This window comes from Canis lupus, chromosome 8, assembly GCF_003254725.2.
Source record: "Canis lupus dingo isolate Sandy chromosome 8, ASM325472v2, whole genome shotgun sequence".
Lineage (NCBI taxonomy): Eukaryota > Metazoa > Chordata > Mammalia > Carnivora > Canidae > Canis > Canis lupus.
In genome coordinates this window covers 72,693,907-72,704,028 of record NC_064250.1, presented here as the reverse complement: position 1 = coordinate 72,704,028, position 10,122 = coordinate 72,693,907, and positions in this window count along the sequence as shown.

Below are 10,122 nucleotides of genomic sequence, written 5' to 3'. Positions count from 1 at the left end.
CATCCGGCCTGATAAGATGATCTTTTTTTATTTTTATTTTTATTTATTTATTTATTTATTTATTTATTTATTTATTTATTTATTTTTCTATTTTTTTAAACTTACTTATGATAGTCACAGAGAGAGGGAGAGAAAGAGAGACAGGCAGAGGGAGAAGCAGGCTCCATGCACCCGGAGCCCGACGTGGGATTCGATCCCGGGTCTCCAGGATCGCGCCCTGGGCCAAAGGCAGGCGCCAAACCGCTGCGCCACCCAGGGATCCCGATGATCTTTTTTTAATCCAAGGGTCTGGGTCAACAGTGGGACTCGGGGTGGGGGCCTTGGGTCAGTTTGACCTCCGGAGGGTCATCCACCCTTGGAGCATCAGCAAAGGCCCTGGACACCAAGGCTGGGGGCAGCTCCCCCGGTCGGCAGTACTGCGGGTCCGCACTCGTCGGCGTCGGGAAGGCAGCGCGGGGCCGGAGCCGGGGGCCTGGCCGGGGCCCGTCTGCACCCTGCCCTGCACCTCCTCCCCGGCCGCCTTGAGCTGCCGTCCGTGCGCGTGATGAAGCGCAACCCTGAGCCATGAGCTCCGGCCCGTCAGTTCCGCCAGCCCCCCGGGTGGGTGGGTCGCTCTGCCTTCACCACTGCCCTGTGATGGCCTCTCCCGGGGCCCCCAGAGCCCCCTTGCTTGTCCAGACTCAGAACGAAGGCCCCAGCACGCCCGGGGGGCACCATTTGAAAGCGATACTGGCACAAGGCCCTGGAACTCCCAGGAAGGTCTTCCGCGGGAGGGACGTCGGCCGGGTCAGGTCACTGTCATCGACGTCCAATTCCTCATCAGACACTCTGGGCGGGGTGGCGCCGCCGGGCCTCGAGGCCTCCGTCTGTCCTCTGTCCGTCCTCCCGGACGCGGCGGCCCCGGAGCCCAGGCCTCGGGGCTGAGTTTGTTTAGTCACTTTGCACACAGGGCCTGGCGGCTGCCGGTTGTCACCAGGGCCCCTCGGTGCTCTCGGCTCCTCCGCCAGCCGACGCTTGGCCCCGCGGAGCCCGCGCCCCGGACCGTGAGGGCAGAAGCGGCGCATCTCGTCGACGTGTCCGAAGCTCGCGTCAAGGCTGGTCTCCAGTGGCGGGGGCCCCGTGCCCGCAGGTCCCAGCTTCCGCCGGCGGCCACGCGGGGTTCTGGCCGCAGAGCCGGGGAGCCTGGTCAGCCGCTGCTGACCTCCGACGCCCACAGCTGCTCCCGGCCCTGCGCGCAGACCCCAGGCCCTCCAGGGGAGATTCTGGGGTGGGCCCCCAACTGGGCGTGGGGGTCCCGCAATCCAGGCACACGGGGTGATGGGTCATTTGGGGCCCAGGGTCCTGGTGACCAGAATGAAGGACCCTCTTGGGCGACGCAAGCAGCATGGGACGGGGGACGGGGGGACGGGGGGACAGGGGACGGGGGGATGGGGGGACGGGCCGCGCTGCAGCCCAAGGAAAATAACGTGGTGCAATCAGGGTTTTTGACTTCGGAGCTCGAGGCTCGGTCAGAGTAGCGTGTCCCACGAGCGCCCCGAGACTCTCCGGTCTCTCAAGGCCGCCGTGTGGCTGAGACCAGCATTCCCCGGGGCTGCCGGCCCCCGTCCAGGCAGAAGCGACGTCCCCTCCCAGGTCTCTCTGCAAAGGCTGGGCCCTGGCGGGATGGACTTGGAGCCCAGAACCGGGAGGCAGACACGGGGCGGAAGGCCGAGAGCCCGGAGCAGAACCGGCCTCTCCCCTCCGACGGCCGGCCTGCCTTCTTCCCAGCCCCCCAGCCCCCTCAGCTGACCTGGTTACTCTGCGAGCAGGAGCGGATTTTCCACCTCTACCACCCCCTCTGCTTCCAAACCTACAATTAGCATCAGATCCCAGTGCGTCCCGGGGCGCGGGTGGGGCGAGCAGGAGCTAATTTGGGAAAAGGAGGCTTCACATCTAAAGATCTGCAAGATTTGTCACTTATGTTGTCAGGTGAGTAGGGACGCGTGAGGGGCTTTCTGCAAGTCCTAGACCCGCGAGGCGAGAACAGGCGTGCGGATTGGATCAATCTTTCGAGACGTGTGCAGTTACGGGGGATCCGGAATCCCGTGTTTTCAGCTCAGAAGCTGGGGGCGCGCTCCCCTCTGTCTAGGGGGTTGAGCAAAGCCTGAACCCAAGGAGCACCCGCTCGCCGAGACTGAGAGACTGGAGGACCCGGGCACGATGCAGAGGCAGGAGTCCCGAGCAGGGGGGGAAGAGGTCACTGGCCTCCTACGGGGGGTCCCACAGAGACCCCGGGCTCACTGCAGTGGGCGACGGCCTGAGGGGCACAGGCGAAGAAGGCGCTGGGAGCTGGGGGGCTGTCCTCTCCAGTGCGGGGAGGAGGGTGCCCACGCGGAGATGGGCATGCCGGTTGAGATGCCCATGATGGGCAGACTTTTTTAAAAGGGTCAGAAGTAAAGACAAAAGCAAAAATGAATGGATTTGAAAACGAGAAGTTGGTTAGAACTAATACATAATCGTAGGAGCTAATTCTTTGTGGACAAAAATCACAATGAAGTAGAGAAATGATGACAAGTCTTCATGAAAAAGAAAAAGTTGGGGAGTCTGGGGGGCTCAGTTAGTTAAGCGTGTCCCTTGGACTTGGGTCATGATCCCGGAGTCCTGGGTTGGAGCCCCAGGTTGGGGATGAGCCCTGCTGAGCCCTGCTCAGCGTGGAGCCTGCTTCTCCCTCTCCCCTGCCTCTGTGCTCTCTCTCTCTCTCAAATGGTTAAATAAATAAAATCTTTAAAGAAATTTTTAAAAATCAAGTGAGGTTTATTTATTTATTCACGAGAGACACAGAGAGAGGCAGAGACACAGGCAGAGGGAGAAGCAGGCTCCATGCAGGGAGCCCAATGTGGGACTTGACCTGGGGACCCCGGGATCATGATCTGAGCTAAAGGCAGACGCTTAACCGACTGAGGCACCCACCCTGTATTTTTTTATTGAAGTAAAATTTACATATAGTCAAATAGGCAGGTCTTTCAAATTTTTAAGCAATTTCATTTTTATTTAGTTAGTTATCCTAGTATTTTTTATTTTTTAAGTAATCTGTACACCAAAGATGGGGCTCGAACTCCTGACCCCAAGATCAAGAGTCATGCACTCCACCGACTGAGCCAACTGGGTGTCCTGGAAAAGTTTTAAACCTACAGAAGAATTTCGAGCTTTTTTCCTGCACCATTTGAAAGTGAGTTGCTGACCTGAGCCCCATCACCCCCAAATATTTAATTACATAGTACCCACGAGGAAGGATATTGTCCTATCCACTCGACACAACCATCCCAATCAGGACATCCACACTGATTACCCAAGGTGCCCGGCGAGGACACTCCTGCCCAGCCGGGCCATGCTCTCAGCCCACAGCACTGCTTCTGTGGGGCTTCCTGGAGGCCTTCCCTGCACTCGGGAGCCTGGGCCCCAGGCAGGGAGAACCCCCAGCACACATGCTGTGGTTGTGAGTTACAAGGAGAAATCTCCACTTGGCTTCCTCTGTATTCCTGGCACTGAGCTCCTAAAGCCCTTGGGATGCCCGGGGAGGAGGACAACAACGATGCCTTCTGTTATGTTAATGAGGTGACTTCAAACCACTTGAGGATGGGCACTGGTTGCCAGGGAACAACCAAGTGATTAGGGGGCTGTCACCTTCCTCCCACCGCTGACCTCTGGGGAGGAGAGAGGGTCTGAATCTATCACCCATGGCCAACAATTTAATCAAGCCGACCTACTTAATGAAACCTACATCAAACCCAAAACGATGTGGCCGGTGAGCTTCTAGGTTGGTGAACCATGCATGACACATCCACCTGCCACCTGTGCCGTGCCCCTGACTTCGTGGGGACAGATGCTCCTCACAGGACCTCTGTGGGTCTCCTCATCTGGCTGTTGATTCACGTCCTTTAATATCTTTTCTAAGAAACTGGTTTCCTGAGTTCTTCGAGCCACTTAGCAAAGTAACTGAACCCAAGTCAGGGGGTGAGGGTCATGAGAGCTCTGATTTACAGCCAGTCGGTCAGAGGACAGGTGACAATCTAGAGTTGCAACTGGTGTCTGAAGAAGAGGACATGGGACAGTCCTGTGGGATCTGGGGCTGTCTCCAGATGGCCCAAACTGAGCTGAATTTCAGGATGCCCCGCTGGTGGGGGAGAATTGGGGGGTGTGGGGGACAGCCCCTCCCAAGGGAGCTGGCATCAGACTCGAACTACGTGTCCTTATGGCACGTAGCTCCCGCCCATCCAGCCTGTCCTCTGCCACTGCCCCCTCCAGCAGCACCGAGCTCTGGTCTTGCTCCCTCAGCCCGTGAAGCTGCCAAACCATTTTAGCTCCATCTCTCTGCAGCTTGGAAGAAACTCAAGATTAAAAAAAAAAAAAAAAAACCAGGGCAAACATGGGGCTCACCTAACATATTTCCTTTCTCTCAAGGGTCACAAACTTACTCTGCCTGTTGTTCAATTCCTGTAAATAATTGCCTCACACGGTGGCTCAATTTTATAGTTGTTTATGGCAGGAGGGTAAGTATTACTCCAGTTAGAACATGAAGGCCAGAACCAACGTGCATTCTTTTTTTTTTAAGATTTTTATTATTTTTTTAATTTATTCATGAAAGAACACAGAGAGAGAGAGAGAGAGAGAGGCAGAGACACAGGCAGAGGGAGAAGCAGGCTCCATGCAGGGAGCCTGATGTGGGACTCGATCCCAGGTCTCCAGGATCAGGCCCTGGGCGGAAGGCGGTGCTGAGCCACCTGGGCTGCCCACAATGTGCATTCTTGATCAAACTTTCTCAATATGAAACCATACATTTGTACAAGCCTCAAGCCATCCCCGTATTCAGTGGGGGAGGGGGGCAGGAGAAGCCCTGCCCTTTTATTTTATTTTTTTTTTAGATTTTATTTATTTATTTGAGAGAGAGAGAGAGAGAGCATGAGTTGGGGGAAGGGCAGGTGGAGAAGCAGACTCCCCACTGAGCAGGGAGCTGATGTGGGGCTCCATCCCAGGACCCCGAGATCATGACCTGAGCTGAAGGCAGCCTCTCAACCAGCTGAGCCACCCAGGTGCCCCAGAAGCCCTGGCTACTCAAGTCAAGTCTCAGGAGGCTTGCTTTCTGTTATCGCTGGTCCTTAATATTTTTGCAATAGGAGAAGAGAAAAAAATGAGGTATAAAAATTATAGGGGCACCTGGCTGGTTCAGTCAGTGGAGCATGCAACTCTTGATCTCTAGGTTTTGAGTTTGAGCCCCACACTGGATGTAAAGATGACTTAACAGTAAAATTTAAAAATAAATAAATAATAAACTCTTCCTGAAAATCCCAAAGAGGGAAGGAAGTACAATACTACTTTTTGCAGATGATATGATTAAATCTCTGGAAAATCCAAGAAGATCGATTTAGATTCTACTCCAAACAGTATCTCAGTCCTGTGGCCGGGACAAAGGCAACATAATTATTAGCCCTTGGTCTATACAAAAAAGCAGCTTGTTTGCACGAAGGGTAATGAAAGATCCCATTGACCATAGCACCTGGACAGTGAAAGTGTCCAGGAATAAAGTTAACAAGAAACTCATAAGATCCAGAGCACGTGAGCTCAAGCCCAGGGAGGGCCACCCATGGAGACTTGAATGAATGAAAGATGTAGCACGTTGTAGGATCAGGAGCTTCAACCTCATAGAGACAACAATCTCCACGCCCAGGAGTGTGTCCTACAGATGTGATTTCACGTGTGTGGAATGAAGAATGTGCAGGGCTATTCATCACAGTTTCGTCTGTAACAACAGAAGATTGGAGACGTGTCCACGGCCAGTGGGCTGACAACGTGAACCACGGCCCAGATACGGCAGGCGGTGTGGCACCACGAGCAAGAGCAAGGCCGCTGCAGGGAACTGAGAAAGGACTGTCTCCCAGATTGATGGCTATGTGAAGAAGATGGAGATGCGGGGGGATGGTGTTCCATCGCTGTGAGAGGGGTGTGTGTGTGTGTTAGAGATGGTTCCAAGCAAAAGAAAACCTAACTTAGCATGATGTCAACAATTAGGGAGTTTTTTTCCTCCCAAGGGACCCAAAGGAAGTGGCCTGGTCCTGGTTCAACCTCGAAGCAGTGCCACCATGGGCTCTCTCTTTGCCTGGCATCTCCCCTCGGCCTTCTAGCCTCATCATCCAAGACGGTGCCCTCGTCTCCCCAGGTCACAGCAGGGGTCTGACAGGAGGAGAGGAAGAGGCACACCTGTCCCGTGTCTTAGGGGAAGCAAATGTTTTCTCTGTTCCTCTCAGTGTGCGTTGCTTGTATCGCCCGCTCCTGGCTGCAGGAGGCCGGGCGCAGCCGTCCAGCAACCGCGGGGACTGTACGGGGTAAGGGCAAGGACAGAGGCTGAGTGTGCTGCGATGTGGCCGCACCTAGACGGCTTCAAAAGAACACATACAGCATTGGTGCTGCTAGTTGGCTCTGGAAAGGAAACAGGGTGTCTGGAGCGCCGAGGGGGCATTCTACTCCATCCCCTGAGTCTAACGCCGGGTGCATTTATTACCTACACAAGGAATACATAAAAGTGCAGTTTTCAAGGGGCTCCTGGTGGCTCAGTTGGTTAAGCATCTGACTCTTCGTTTTAGCTCAGGTCGTGATCTCAGAGTCTTGAAATCAAGCCCCGCAGCAGACTCTGTGCTGGACGTGGGGTCTGCTTAGGATTCTCTTTCCCTCTCCTTCTGTTCCCCTCTCTCTCTCTATATATATTTTTTTTTTCAAAAAAGAAACCAGTAACTAAATATGGCTTTAAAAATTCCACATTCAGAAACTTTTTCTTTTTTAAGTACTAAACAGTGTTCGGGTTGAAGAGGAATTCATAAAGTAAATCACAAGATGCTTAGAATTTAACAACAACGGAGCCTCTGCAAGTTAAAATTTGTGGGACATGTTTAAAACAGCATTAGAGACAATCGTATAGCTTTGTTAGAAATAAAGGAGGAAGGAAATAACAGAGGCACAGATCAAGATGGAACAGAAACAAAAAAGAAATGATGGCAAAATCAAAGCCACTCTCTAGAAACCTTATTTCAAAACTGATTAACTGCCCAAAAGAAATAACAAAGTGTAAGACAAAGAGGGGAATAACTATAGCTGTATCAGAGTTATTTTAAGTGCAGAAGAATTTTTTAAAAGTACACACCGATAAATCTGAAAGCCCAGGCAAATGCATAGATTTATAGAAAATTTAAAATACTGAAATCAGGACAAGAAGAAATAGAAAGATAAAAAGGTTAATAATCATTTAAAAATTATAATAATAAGCAGACTTTTCTCTCAGCACACCCATGCCTCCCAAAGCCCCTCGTCCCCTGGGCACCACAAGTGAGATCCTCCAAACCCTTGGGAGCAGATAACCCCTATGATGCATAAGTGTTCCAGAAAAGGAGAAATAGAGGGAAAGTTGTCCAACCCATCTTATGAAGCCAGTATAGAGATAGAATAGGAAGCACCAGATCAGTGAATTCTAAGCCAGTTTCACATAGGAGCATGAGTTTTCAAAATCTTAAAGTATTAGCTAACTAAAATCCAACAGCGTGTTAAGGTCACACAAAGTTTTTCTCAGGAATGGAAGCATAGTTTAAATGAGAAGACTTAACAGCAACTCAGCAGGTTAAAGAAGAAAATTAAGATCATTCTTATACTGATGCAGATTAAAGAATTTGACAAAATTTAATACATACTCATGATTTTTTTAAAAACTTAAAAAATAGGGCAGCCCTGGTGGCGCAGTGGTTTGGCGCCGCTTGCAGCCCAGGGCGTGATCCTGGAGACCTGGGATCGAGTCCCGCATCGGGCTCCCTGCGTGGTGCCTGCTTCTCCCTCTGCCTGTATCTCTGCCTCTCTCTCTCTCTAGCTGTGTCTCTATGAATAAATAAATAAAATCTTTAAAAAAAATAAAAAATAAAAAATAAAAACTTAAAAAATAAGAACCAGAGGGAATTTCCTTAACGTGGTGAGGGCCGCCTCCTTCAAACCTGGTAGGTGTAACAGAAACACGTTACATGTAGCATAAGGTTGTTCATTCTCATAGTTTCTTTCTTTCTTTAAGATTTTATTATTTGAGAGAGCGAGAAGAGAGCATGAGCTGGGGGAGAGGCAGAGGGAGAGGGACAGACAGACTTCCTGCTCAGCAAGAAGCCCGATGTGAATCTCGATCCCAGCACCCAGGGATCATGACCTGAGCTGAAGGCAGATGCTCAACCAGCTGAGCCCCCCGGTGCCCCTCACTCTCATGGTTCCTGCTCAGTGTTATTCTGGATGTCCAATGCAATAAGACAAGAAAAAGAAATCAGCAGTTTAGGAACCAGATGAAGGGAGACCAAACTGCAATATGTATTTTCAGATAACATGATAGCTTACACTGAAACGCCAAAATAATCAACAGATTAACTACTGGTACTAATCTGAGTTCAATAGGACTGCTTGATACAAAAATTAATGGTCTTCCCCTAAGTCACTAGAAAAAAACCCAGAAAGATGATGTTACTTAAACCATATATGTCCAGGGGCGTGTGGCTGGCTCAGCCAGTGAAGCATCAACTCTTGGTCTTGGGATTGTAAATCCAATCCCTGAGTTGGGTGTGGAGATTACTTACGAATGAAATCTTGAAAAAAATGAATTTGGGACCCACAAGTCCTTTATGAGGGGAACCCCCTACCACCCAAAATCCAAAAACCTAGAACTTTCCAGGCCTTCATAGAAGACTGGAATAGATGATCTCTTTCTGCCACGCTAGTGGGTGGGGCCAGGCTGTGAGGGCAATGCCAAGGTGCTCTGGTCCATTGTTGCTTCAACCATACTTGCCAGGTCTGGTGCCCAAATTCCTGTGGGTTTGGAGGCGTGCAGGAGGCTCTGAGCAGTAGAGCAGCTCTCCGCTCTGCTGGCATCGTGGCCCGTCTGGGTGTGCCTTTGATCCCAGCTGGCCCACGGCTGGATTGAGTTGCCCTGGCCCCCAGCACCAGTCTCCACAGGCTGGGCCCCAGCCCACTCAGTGGTGCTGGGACCTGGCCTTCCCTGAGGCTGCCCCTCCCATGCTGGGCCTCGTGGCTCCCGGAACAAGACGCCCTGGGCCCTCTACCCCACACAGCCGGTCACAGGTCAGTGGGCTGTGTTGGCATTCTGTGCTCAGCCCTTCATGGATTGAACTCCTGAGAGAGGCATCCGGGTGGTGACCAGGCCTGCCTGGGTTCTTCCCAGCCTGCGAGGCCAGGAATGCCAGGCGTGTTGGAGCATGCCCATCCACGGCCGGGCTCAGCCGAGCTTGTGTGTGTGTGTGTGTGTGTGTGTGTGTCCGTGGATGTGGTGGGTATGGGGGGCCCAGGGCGTACCTGGAGTCAGCTCCTTCCTGGGTGTAAAGAGCCGGGGTGGATGTGGGAGCTGGAAATTCCAGGGGGGATTTGGCACCGGCGCCCCAGGGATGCTCCTTCCTGCTCTGCCACCCGGACTCTGGGCTTGCTGCGTGACCCTCAGCCAGTCGCTAAACCTCTCTGGGATGCTGTGCCCCAGCTAGGGCCCAGGCCCTGGCCAAGGGTTGCATTCTGTGGACCCTTGGTGAGGGCTCTTCTCTGACCTGGGCTCAGGCACGGGGTGCGGTGATGCTGCAGGCCCTGGGGAGGCCAGAGGGCTTCCCAGTGATTCAGACGCAGCCCGAGCCAGGGGCAGCTGCAACCTCCTGTCCCAGGGCAGGGAGGAGGTGTGGGGCTGGAGGGGGAGCCTGCCAGGGATACAGAGGAGGCGCAGCCGCAGGACAGGCTTTGCAGAAGAGGCCGTGCTTGAGTTCCAGCAGGGGACGGGGAGGGGGACGCTGGAGGGGGATCTGCAGATAGCTGAGCAGAGGTGGGGTGGGGCGGGTGGGGCAGGGGCGCCCCCGGAGCTGGAGTGGGATCTGTGGGCCCTGGGGAGCTGCTGCAGGCTTTAAAGCAGGGGAGGATCCTGTCAGATGTCTCTTGGCAGCCAGCCAGGACGGAGGGGGGTGGGGGAGCAGAAAGAGGGCACGGCGGGGGCAGGTGAGGAGGGATTGCCTCCAGCAGACTGGGGTTTAGGAGGTTGGAGGACAGAGGACCGAGTGGGAGCGGGGGTTGGTCTGGGAC